The sequence below is a fragment of the Silene latifolia genome, chromosome 8 (assembly GCF_048544455.1).
Source record: "Silene latifolia isolate original U9 population chromosome 8, ASM4854445v1, whole genome shotgun sequence".
Classification (NCBI taxonomy): domain Eukaryota; kingdom Viridiplantae; phylum Streptophyta; class Magnoliopsida; order Caryophyllales; family Caryophyllaceae; genus Silene; species Silene latifolia.
In genome coordinates this window covers 27,124,886-27,136,937 of record NC_133533.1, presented here as the reverse complement: position 1 = coordinate 27,136,937, position 12,052 = coordinate 27,124,886, and the positions used below count along the sequence as shown (strand labels likewise).

The window sequence follows — 12,052 nt, the reverse complement described above, 5'->3', positions numbered from 1 at the left end:
TATACTTCTAAAATTTTAAATATATTTTAAATCTCATGTTTTTCAAATTATTTTATAATGTTGCTCTTTTAAAATTTAAATTGTTTCTTTGTTATTTTATATAATGTTGATAGTGTTGATTAACGTTTCATAGCATCTGAACATTAAACATGCATGGAGGTTAGTTTTCCAGAAATTAAATACAAATACATTTATGCGGGTCTCAGGTTTACTTTTCTTAAAATAAAAAAAAAAGGTTGCAAATGATGACGTGGGTTAATCAGGAGGGGTTAAATGTTTCTGTATTTATAAAGATAAGATAATGAATATTAATGATTTAAATATATATTTTATTAAATATTAATGTACTTGATGTCTTGATTAGTTGATTACTTGTATTTTTAATGTACTAGACTTAATTAAGTAATTAAATAACGATATTAAAAAAAGAAATTTAATTAAATAATTAAGAAACAGGTCAAATCTCGGGCCGTGTCATGCCAAGCCCGCCGTGCCTGGTTCGTGTCGGACCCTCCGTGCTTGGGCCGTGCCGTGCCTGGGCACGGGAATTTCCAAAAAACGCAGTCGCGGCCCGCCCTCAACCAGTTTGTGTTGTGCCTGTGCCGTCAGTATTATTCGTCCGTACCGTGTCGTGTCTGTGCCCAAGCATTTAGGGTTCACCACAGAGATAGGGTTTCCCTACTTAGCTTTGATAATATGGATGTTTATTTATGCATTAGTTATTATGAATTACATAATCCATGTTATAGTTACATGATAACATGAGTAATTGGCAACTAGGGTTTAATGGCATACTAATGTGGGGTGTTTATTCATATATTGTGGCTAGGTAAATGGAATTAGTATCATGATATCATCTTATTGCATTATAACATGAATTGGAAAACTTGTTAATTAATTAGTTGGCTTGTTGGTAAACATGAGAATTCTTGTCTTAAGATGGCTTATTCTTATGTGGCAAGTCTTATTTTGTTGTTGTGCATACTTGGTTTATTGTGAATGTTGAAGGTGGTGAAGGGAGGATATTGGATTATGATATATGGTTGTTGAGGAGACGTAAGACGGTTGGGAGACCGTCTTACGCTTGGGCCGCCTCTTGGAGCTTCCCACTCCAAGAGGAACGTGCACGTTAATGATTCGAGTTTGGAGGGACTCGTGTGGTTGAGGCACGACGTCTGGCAGGGATTCCGGTTAGCGCTTGGGTCCGGTACTACGGGTGCATCTCGCGTACCTTTGTTATGGACTGCGGTCCGGCGGTTTGGTGGCGGTGTTGCGATGCCGTCACCGGGTTTGTTGTGGAAGAATTATGTAACTTGATAAATTGCATTGTTGCATCATCATTCCATTGTATAATCATCTTAGTCTTTTGCATTCACATGTTAGTAATGAGCATTCGTATTATTGGAGCTAACCAAAGTGTTTTCAAAATATCTGTGGTGAACCATATGATGATTTCCGCTCATATGGGGAGCAGTGGCTTGATAGGTTAGCATTTGCATATACCTTGGAGGCTTGAGAGCGGTCTTCGCCTTATTGTCACCACTTTTGTTGTCTAGCTTTTTGACTCTTCATTAGACTCCACTTTTATTTCAATTTGGTTGTATTATTAGGATTGCTTTTGAATCCCTTAACTTGTAACCTAATTATTTAACTACAACTTATCTATATTAATTCGCTTTATCTCATTTGTTCGCACTACAAACTTGGAAAACCAAGTCATGTGACATCTCCATGGGTTAAGATGGTCTAGGAGAAGGCTTCCCGACTTATTTGGGTGTTATATCTACAACCCTACCAATATCTGATCTGGAAAAATGGATATTTGATCCAAAATGTAATTCTTTTTTTTTGGTGAAATGTGAGAATAATATATATATCAAATGATAATTACATATGATTATAAGTGGAAAGCCAACATAAATAAAATATCATTCTACTAGACGCATTTTTATAAGCCAGTCTCTCTCAGCCTATGTCAAAGTTGCTCTTTCCTTGCCTCGAACTCGTGACCTCATCTCATCCATAATCATCTTTGCCACACATTCAGGCCGTACCAAAACAGCTTCATTCTTACTTTTATTTCTCTGTTTCCAGACCTGGTAAAGTGCACTCAACATCATAGCTGACTGCACCCCTCTTTGTGCCTTTGTTCCCGTCCTCTGCTCGCACCAGTGAACCACATTCCTCATGGGAAAATCCCACCTTGTTTGCCTGTTCAATTCTTTGATGACCCTTTTGCTATACGTGCATTCAAAAAACAAAAAAAAAAGTGTGAAACACTTACACTCTCTCCCACAAACTCGGTTGTACGGACCTACTACCTCTACCTCCGAGTGGGACTAATAGCGACGTGCAAAATCAATAGTGTCCCTCGCCGATCATGCGAAGCACAAGCCTTCGACCATTAGTCGGAAATATGAAACGGGGCATGTAGATTTGCCACGTGTACACCTTTACCCGTACGAGTACACTCTTCTCACTTGGACATTGAAAGGACTTTCCTCATAATCCCTTAAGGCTAGATTTGCTACACACTCTCGTTTCAGGTAATAGGCGATAAGGGAGCGGAGCAAAGTCCAGGACCCCACGTTCGCACAAAACCGGTCGAACACCATGTCTCATCATAATCTCATTGTATTTAGTCTTGTTTATTTGCATTAATTATATGTGTTATTTTTACCCAAAACCACAATTTAGTAAGTCGTAGAAATAAGGCGTCATTGACCTTGAAATTGCTCTCTTCCTCGTCCCTTATTTTTCTTAACCCTCTTCCTCGTCTCGCTTTACTCCACTCAATCCTGCGAAATTGCTCCCACTTATCAGGACTTTGAAATTGCTCCTACTTATCAAGACCTTGAAATTGCTCCCACTTCTCCAACCCCTGGAACTCCTTTGCAAGTCAACGATATTAAAAATTAAAAAAAAAGAATTTAATAACATTTTAATTTTTCGGATACGGTATACGATCCAAATTCATAATCTACCAAACAACTATATTAAATCAGAAAAAATTGTACTACAAAGTTATACAGCTCCAAATTCCAATCCTCCAACCAACAACAAATGATCATAAAATAGCCAAAATCTCTTTAAAATAACATATAACTAGTTGGTGAATACGTCCATATTCCTTGATGACTAGGAGTCAACAATAAAAACCAAACCCTTTTTTGAACAACTCCATTTTATTTTATTTTTCATATAAAAACGACTACCTCTTCTGTCAAACAAACTATTCCGTCTAATAATATAACGGACCAAATGTAATCATTTTATGATAAAATGTTACCATAATCATTTTTTTTTTGTTTAAAAGTGATAACTTTAATTATAACCAGTTTATTATTAAATAGTTATATTTTATCGTAAAATGATTATATTTGGACCGCCTGACAATAAAACGGAAATAACTCATCTCAAAGTAAGAATTAGAGAAAAAACACACACATCATTCTTCCATATATATTTTCCCCTTTATTCTCTAGTGCTGCCAGTCTAGCAATGCCTCCTTTCTCTACGTAAATAAATTGTACACATAATCCCTATTTTCTTGCTTATTTTCATAACTCCATTTGTCACATTTCTCATCACCCGTCTCTCTTTCCTTTTTTCTAGCTCTCCATTTCCATATTCAACCCCAAATCTTTACCCTTTTTCTCTATTTCTAATTTCCGCTTTTAAACTCTCACCTTTTCTGAACATTTATCCGTCGTGACGTAGTCATATTATGCTCAAAAAATACAATTAATTTTTGTTCTAATCACATGATGTAATTAAGAAGCAATGTATGCAAGTCTTGATGGGTCCAAATTCCAAAATTACATGGTATGCAATTACTATTTGGTTTATAATTTTACAAAATTCATGTTTTACAACATTTTCCCTAGCCATGAACAAAACTAGTATCAATATCAATACCTACATTAATCCTAGCTCCTTAGAAGATTATCTATATAAATACTCCTCAAAATCGACATCTCAAAGGCGTCACACCGGTGTATTACTAAACGTACCTCTCCCGGCTAATTTTTCCGGCATGAAGGTGTCCATTGTAACGTTAAGAAGTAGTACATTATGGGCTAAAGGAGCAAACTTTAGCACATTCGATATTCCTCAAAAGGCGATCATAATACCTTATGTCAAGAGATATGCAATAATGTATGAAAACTTAGGGAATTTTTCATCAAATTACTATGATTTACCGGGGTACACGATTCTTAGCTCAATCATTGGTTTCGCGGTATATAATGCCACGGATTTGAGTCCGAACACAAACCCTGAAAGGCTTAATTTTACGATTTCAGGGGAACCTATTAAAGTGAGGTTCCCTAATGATCAAGTAAAACTACCTCAAGAGAAAAATTTGAATGAGATAAGATGTGTTCGGTTTGATCCAATTAACGGGTTAATTGTATTAAGTAATATGATTAAGCGTAATGTTTGCTTAACGCGTTCATTAGGTTTATTTGCGATTGCAATGCCAGGAGTTAGTGCACCGGAATCAACTCCTCTGCCTCGTCGTTCATCTAAGGATCGAGAAGGGGTTAAATTCGCGCTATGGAAAAGATGGTTAATTGGGTTTATAGTCGGGTTAGTGGGTTTGATGTTGTTAGTTTCGGGTTTTGTAATTGGTTATAGAGCATTTGGATTACAAAAGATGGCAAGAATGGAAAGAAAGGCAGAGAAGAGTGAAACACCTTGATACTAGGTGGATTGGAACTAGTAAGATGCCTTCGGCTCATGTTACTCGAACCCAAGCTGTGCTCGAGAACGATTTGGCTCCTTAGATTATTTATCGGTATAAATTGAGTTTCAGTACCATCATACTCACGTAGAATATTATGGTTAATACTCGATGTGGATTATTTAAATTTAGTTAAGTTAGATAGTTCATTGTTCTAAGAATGTACAATATTGTGAACATAATATACGTGCGTTTCCTGGAATATTGTAAATTGTGTTGCGAGAAAGGGATGGATTATCAAATGTATCGCGGAGCCAAGTTTGTAAATTGGGGTCGAAAAATTTTAGTGGAGACAAACATGTAATAATATAAGGTAAACTTGGAAAAACTTCGAAAATTTTAACCAAAAGCATCGAAATTTTTGTCCTCCACACTCCAACAGGGTCGAGCGCTCCCTGCTAGCCCTCCTCTGGCTCCGCCTTGTAAATAGTCTAAACCAATGAAAAAGACAAAAAGAAAACAAGAACTTAAGTTGGTGAAATTGATACTTCAATTCCAGCAAATAAACTGAGAATCATACTTGGCATAATCAAAAGAGACAGCTACTAATCTTCATTAAAAAAAATTAAACAAGTAATCGTGACAAACTTAATCATTACATCGCATACTTTTGGTTTCGCACAATTAATAATCACAAATCGCCTTATAAGCTTGTGACGGAAAAATATAACCATTTTATGATAAATTAAAAATATAACCATTGTTTGATAAGTACGGAGTAAGAATTTGCAGATAGTTAATGTTTATGATAAAACGGTCACGTATCCTCTGTCACAAGAGAGACAAATTGATTAATATTTTCGATTTGTGTTCCGAAACTCCAAATAAAATAAGACTGTAATTAATAATACAACAAAATTATTAATTAGAAACGTTTTTAATTTCGTATAAGTTGACTTGTTTAATTGTGTGGTTCAACTCCTAAAATATAAAATGATAATTGGATGACTCTGTCATTATATATAAGTTTGTGATCTAATGATTAAGATCACCAAATGCTCTATTAATATAGGTCACTACTCACTAGATTCCAATTAAAATACAGATCATTTGATGATTGCTTAATTATATGTATATACAAATACAACTGTCATTCATCTACTCCACCTTTGCTTTGTTATAGACTTGTAGTTATAGTATCATAAGTTTGGATCAAATTATGCTGTAGGACGGTTATATGGTACGACGACATAAAAAATGAAGTAACTATTTTATGTTATGTAAATTAAACACTTTTTATAAGTGGTCAACTTTTTAATATAAAATGGTCGATATTTATTTTCTCACAAAATGTTTACTTTCCTTTGTCGCACTATATATTACGAAGTACGGAGTATAAGTGTTGGTTATCAAACGAGCCACCAGACTAAATATCTCACCAATATAATGATTCATAAATAAAGTATGCTTTCAATTTCATTCTAAAATCCTAGATCCGTCACTGTTTAGATGGCAATTCTTACAGCACCTTGGAAGCCATGAACATACAGTCCAAATTCTGATTCATTTACCGCTACTAAACATGTCCAAAACAGTGATTCTAAGGTGGCAATCAGGACACTCGGGTTGGTTACGGGACAGGTCAAAGTGGGTCGGGTTATACCAGGTTCGGGTTATGTCGGGTGAGTGACGGGTTCGGGTCGGTTCGATTCATGTCGGATCATCTTTGGGTTGGGTCATCAACGGGTGATAAGTCGGGTCGAGTCATTAGCGGTTCAGTGGGAGGTCAAGTTATCAGCATATATTTTATCTTATATATTTAGTTTTAGATGGTAATTTTATGTTTAAATAATGAATAGGTCTATTAATTGTACTTTTAAGTGAAAATAATTAAGATGAACGTCGATTTGGTGTTGTTTAAACCATTATTAAGCTAGTTCATTATCGGGATCATCTATCAGGTTGAGAAAATATCAGGTCACGGCTCACGGGTCGGGTCATATTGGTTCAAGTCGGGTTTGGGTTGGAAAAAAATAAGGCTGATGTCGGTTATCAGGTCGGTTAAAAAAACAGTTCAATTTCGGTTCACCCAATTTTCGGGTTGTATCAGGTCGGGTTTCGGGCGGGCCGGATCAGCTTTTGCCAACTCTAATAGTGGGTAACTAAATTACAAAGCTAATAGGATGAAGAGTATTAGAGGCTGTTAATATTCAAAGAAAATGGTTGCATTACATCATACTCCGTATGTTTCAGATTGGGTAACGTTTCCTTTCACTACGATGAATTACTTAACGATAACTAATACTCACTCCGTTTCATTCATCTATTTACTCGCGAGGATTTATAATCCAACGGAAGAAAAAACGATCGGGACAAAGTAATTAATTAGAATACAAAATAATTTTGTCATCATGGTAACCTTTGCAAGTCATGGTTGTACTGAAGTAGACTTTATTCTTAATACGGAGTATATAACAAGATGAATTCATCGAAGCTGCAATAAAGGCCGTCACAAATTAAAAAAAGGCAACAGATTTTCGACCCAAAACTCGTTTATCCTAGTGAGTAGTGAATAACGTCATGAATAAAAAATGATTAGGACAATGAAAAGAAAATTTGATTTAAAGTACATCCATAGACAGAAGGATAGTTTTCACCTTTCAGACGACCTAGTAGTTTCTTCGGCTTGTTTAGGCTGATGTAGTTTCATTTGTCGGCCACCGGGAAATTCGACAAGGCTTTCTTTGCAAATATGGCCATCCATACCTGCAATAGTAGTTGTAGTACCTTTCTTTTCTCTAATGTTGTACCAAAAAACTTGAATGCTACGAAATCGTTTACATAATACCTCGTGTCGTGATCCTGTACGGTATGCAATCGGACAAAAAATCGAATAATTGTTATAAGTGATGCTCATTAACTTGAACCAAGAATCTTTAACGCCATACTCTTTCATAACCCACGCACTACAATTATATAATCCATTCTTTTCCGTTTCCACTGCTGTAACACATAGTAACCCGTCTAGTACAGTTAATGACTCGATCGATTCAAGTCCATTTAAGTGAGGGAAGGGAACATCAGTAGTCCACTTTTCAGCCAGAATGTCGAAACAACAGATAATACTTTTTTTGGCGTTATTGGTATTAGGTACGAAAAGTATATGGAATAAATGACGGATTACAGCGCTCCTGTCATTGAGGAGCGCTGTACCAAAACATTTATCCGACCTTCGCTTAATTAATCTCCACTTGTTATTTCTGAGGCTGCACACCATAACTTGGGTTTCAAATTTTATAGTGTCAGACGACAGAATATAATGCGTTTGAGTTATTCTAACAACTTTATAATCATGGTTGGCCTCGTCGAGATACATCCCAAAGTGTTCTTCGCCGTCTGCGCCATGGTAAGGAGGGTAAGGAATTTTGTAGTACCAACCTGTAGATGGGTTAAGCAAGGCGAGTCCAAGGTCGCAGTACAAGTTTATCAATAGGAAAAATTCGCAAGAAGAAAGGATTTTTGCGAAGATAGGTGCGGGTTTAGTGTACTGCCAGTGTAAAGATGGGGCCGGCAGGAGAGAGTCGAGTTCGTGAATGTGGAAGAATGAGTCCTTCACGTATACGAAGAGACGGTTGGTGTCTGAGGAGAGGGCGTGGTGGCGGTGGAGGCGGATGAATTCAGGGGAAGAGATTATCGTTTTCCAGCATTTGGAGACGGATTTGAAGCGAGTAAGGGATTTGACTGGTAATCTAGGGAATATGCATGAGTGTATTACGTCCATGGGAATGGTTGTTGCCATTGGAGAAGATTCAAGGGATGTTACAGCTCCTGTCGTAAGGGTTTTTGGTATTTAATTAGGGTTTCTTTGACTCTAATCGAGTAATTCTTAACTACACCGGGTTTGCCACGTCATCGTACACCCTACCTAGAGATGGCACTGGCTGTGCTGGCCCGTGCCGGCCCACCGTGCCACCTCCAAAATTTGGCCCGGCCCAGGCACGGTTAATGGGCCCATCGTGCCGTGCCGTGCTTGGCCCATCTTCTCCATCCCTAGCCGCGGCCCGTCTGTGGCACGCCTATTTTCGTGTTGGGCCGTGCCTGGCCCATGGGCTGGTCGTGCCTTGTTCATGGGCCGGCCCATCGTGCTATTTTTTTTTTTTTTATAAAAAAACAAAGAACTTTTTATAATAATTGTATGATTTTAGTACTTTTTGTTTATTAATATAATAATTTAACGAAAATATATATTTTATTAAATATTAATGTAATTGATTACTTGTATTTTTAATATATTCGATTTAATCAAATAATTAAGAAACGATGAAAAAAAAAAGAGTTTTTTTATTAAACGATTAAGAAACAATGTTAAAAAAAAAATACCTCAATCTTTTATTAAAAAAGCATGAAACGATGTAAGTACACGTCTACAAGTTTATTCAATTAAAAAAACGATGAAACGATTAAGAAACGATATTAATCTAATATAATAATAAGAAAAAAATACAAAATACAAGTTTATTTAATATGATATGCAAGTGTGCAACTATGAATCTGACGAGGTGCTTGTTTCGTTGGAATCAAGCTCGTGCTCATGATCGACAAAGTCTTGTTGTCGATTTTCGGCATCCATCCAATCCTTATAGCACACTAACATTTTAAGTGTATCGGATCTTAGACGAGTTCGTTTTTCATCCAATACCCTTTTTGCTCCACTAAAGCAACTTTCGGATGCAACGGAAGACACTTGAATGCTTAAGAAGTCCCTTGCTATTGCTGACATCACCGGAAGCGACCTCCTTTGATTTCGCCACCATTGCAAAAGGTCAAGGTTGTTGGACTCTTCTTCGGTCATACCTCGCATATAATCGTAGGTAGTGTACATTTGATACTCGGCCAAGTTGGATGTTGGAGTAGATTGTTGTCGACTCGGCCTTACTCGACTCATCAAACCTTTAAGAGCGGTCAAGCTCGCTCCTTGAATAGCACCACCACTAGTACCTGCACTAGAAGTAGTATGAGAAGAAACACGAGTGAAGTTGCCAATAACAGACTCGTAATGGTTATATACAGTAAAAAATTGCGAACTAATTCTTTCTCCATATTGAGTTTCGTCAAAAGGTAAACATAATAGACTCCTATAAACACCAACTAATTGTATAGTTTCCTCTAATTTCCACCTAGGGTCTAAAATCATACAAAAAACGTAAACAATGGGAATATAGGACCAATACTTGAGCCACTTTTGCTCCATTTTTGGAAGAAACCCGCTAAACATAGCATTTTGACGATAATTGTTAAAAAGTTGCGCAATAGGAATAACATTACCAACGAAACAAGGAGCGGTAGGTTTATAAACATGTGAAAAAGAGAGAGTTGCAAAGTTAAAAGCACCTAATAAATCAATATACAATGAAATTTTCGTCCAATCCTCCTCTAATAACAAGTTACCGGGAAAGGATCGGTTCCAAAAAGTAGTAAGAGGTTCTTTATAGGGAATCATAGCACTCAACATAATGTACATAGAATTCCACCTAGTGTTATTTTCGTCGGGAAATTTAATGCATTTATATCCTTCGGCCTCGTAAAAATCTTTCCATTGTTTAAATCTCCACTTTGCCGAGTTAAAATGCATAACAATATTTTTAAATTTCGCATGATAAGTTTTAATGCCTTCAAGACCATCTTTCACACATAAGTTTAAAACATGACATGCACATCTAACATGCAACAAATCACCATCTAAAATAACATCATTTAAACTAGCTTTTAACTTGTTAGCAACAGAATTCATGGTAGATGCATTATCAAAAGTACAAGTTAAAATTTTAGATGCAAGTCCGTAATCATTAATACCGTTCATGATAATTGCATGTGTATTTTCCGCATTATGAGGGTATTCTAATTTAGCAAAGTCAATGATTCGTTTTTGCATAGTCCAAGTGTCATCCAACCAATGAGCGGTAATGCATATATACGAATACTCGACGCCCGAATCCCACCCATCGGCGCTTATACTAAATTTACATTTAGTCTTTTCAAACTCGAAATAAGGTTTTGTCGTGCCAAAAAATAATACCATGCCTTTATTTCTAACGGCCCGTCTACTTGTTTCTTTGTGGCGGGGTTGATTTGTTTTAACATATTCGTTAAAAGCACGATGTTCAACTAGTGTAAACGGTTTTTCCGTTTGAATAATCATTCTAGCCAATTGGGTGGAACATTCATCATAATTATAATTGGACCTTTGGTTATCGGGGTGAGTCACGAATTGGTCCATTGTAGGTTGGTCACTTTGGATTCGTTTAGTACAACTTTTCCAATGTCGATTTAGATGACCGGCACCACCCGTAGTAGCACAACTAAATATGCAAACCGGTCTATTTTTACACTTAAAAAAATGACTCCATGCTTCACTAGAATGACCCTTTTTATGCATTTCGTCCATTTCTTGTTCGGTACACCATACATCTATTACGGGCTGTTTGGGTTGTGTTTGGGGTAGTGATGTCTCGGTAGATGACCCATGTTCGGACGGTGGTTTTATCCCCCCCGTCACAAAAGGTGGTAAAATAGGCATTGTACTAGGTCCTTCAAAAGCTTGATTTTCGAAAATAGTATTTTCAAAATGCATGTTTTCAAGTAGTGACGGATTAAAATTCATATATTGGTTCATGTTTAATGGTGGTTCGGGGTTTGGTGAATCCGACTCACTAATATGACGTGACCTCTTAGACGAGTTTTGTGAGTCCATAATTATAATTAAATTTTTAAAAGACAAACTAATATTTAAATAGAATTAATTAACTAAATTTAACTCATCAAACAAAAATTAAAACAATATAATAAAAAGTAGAGTTAGAAAATGCAAACAAAGCTATCGGAATTCGGAATATCGAAATGAAGAATTGAACCCTTGCTTGAACCAAATACTCGATTCAACAAACCCGATGTTATAAAACCCAATTGAACCCTTGCTTGAACAAACCCGATTAACTAATTACTTTATATAACTAATTATTTTATATTACTAATTGTTTTATATAAGATTTTTATATATTTATAAGTTATATTGTAAAATTATAAGAAGTATATAAGAATAAAGATAAGTAGAAGAGAATAAGAGATGGATTGAATTGTGAAAAAATGAATTGAATTGAGGTTGTATTTATAGAGTTAGGAATTATATATATATATAAAAAAAAAAAAAAAAAAAAAAAAAAAAAAAAACTAAAACAACCGTTGCAAACTTGCAATTACAACGGCAACAAAAGTACAAAACAGAGAAAACGGCAACATCTAACAGAGCAGCCATCATCAATTCATCATTCAGCATGACCTCATCCAACCTCAATGGCTATAAACAACCAC

At 36.1% G+C, this 12,052-nt stretch overlaps 1 pseudogene; it reads left to right on the top strand.

Annotated features, from left to right (window-relative positions):
* Window positions 1-3,510: 3,510 nt before the first annotated feature.
* LOC141594226 (uncharacterized) lies at window positions 3,511-4,941 on the top strand (annotated as a pseudogene).
* The last annotated feature ends 7,111 nt before the right edge of the window (window positions 4,942-12,052 follow it).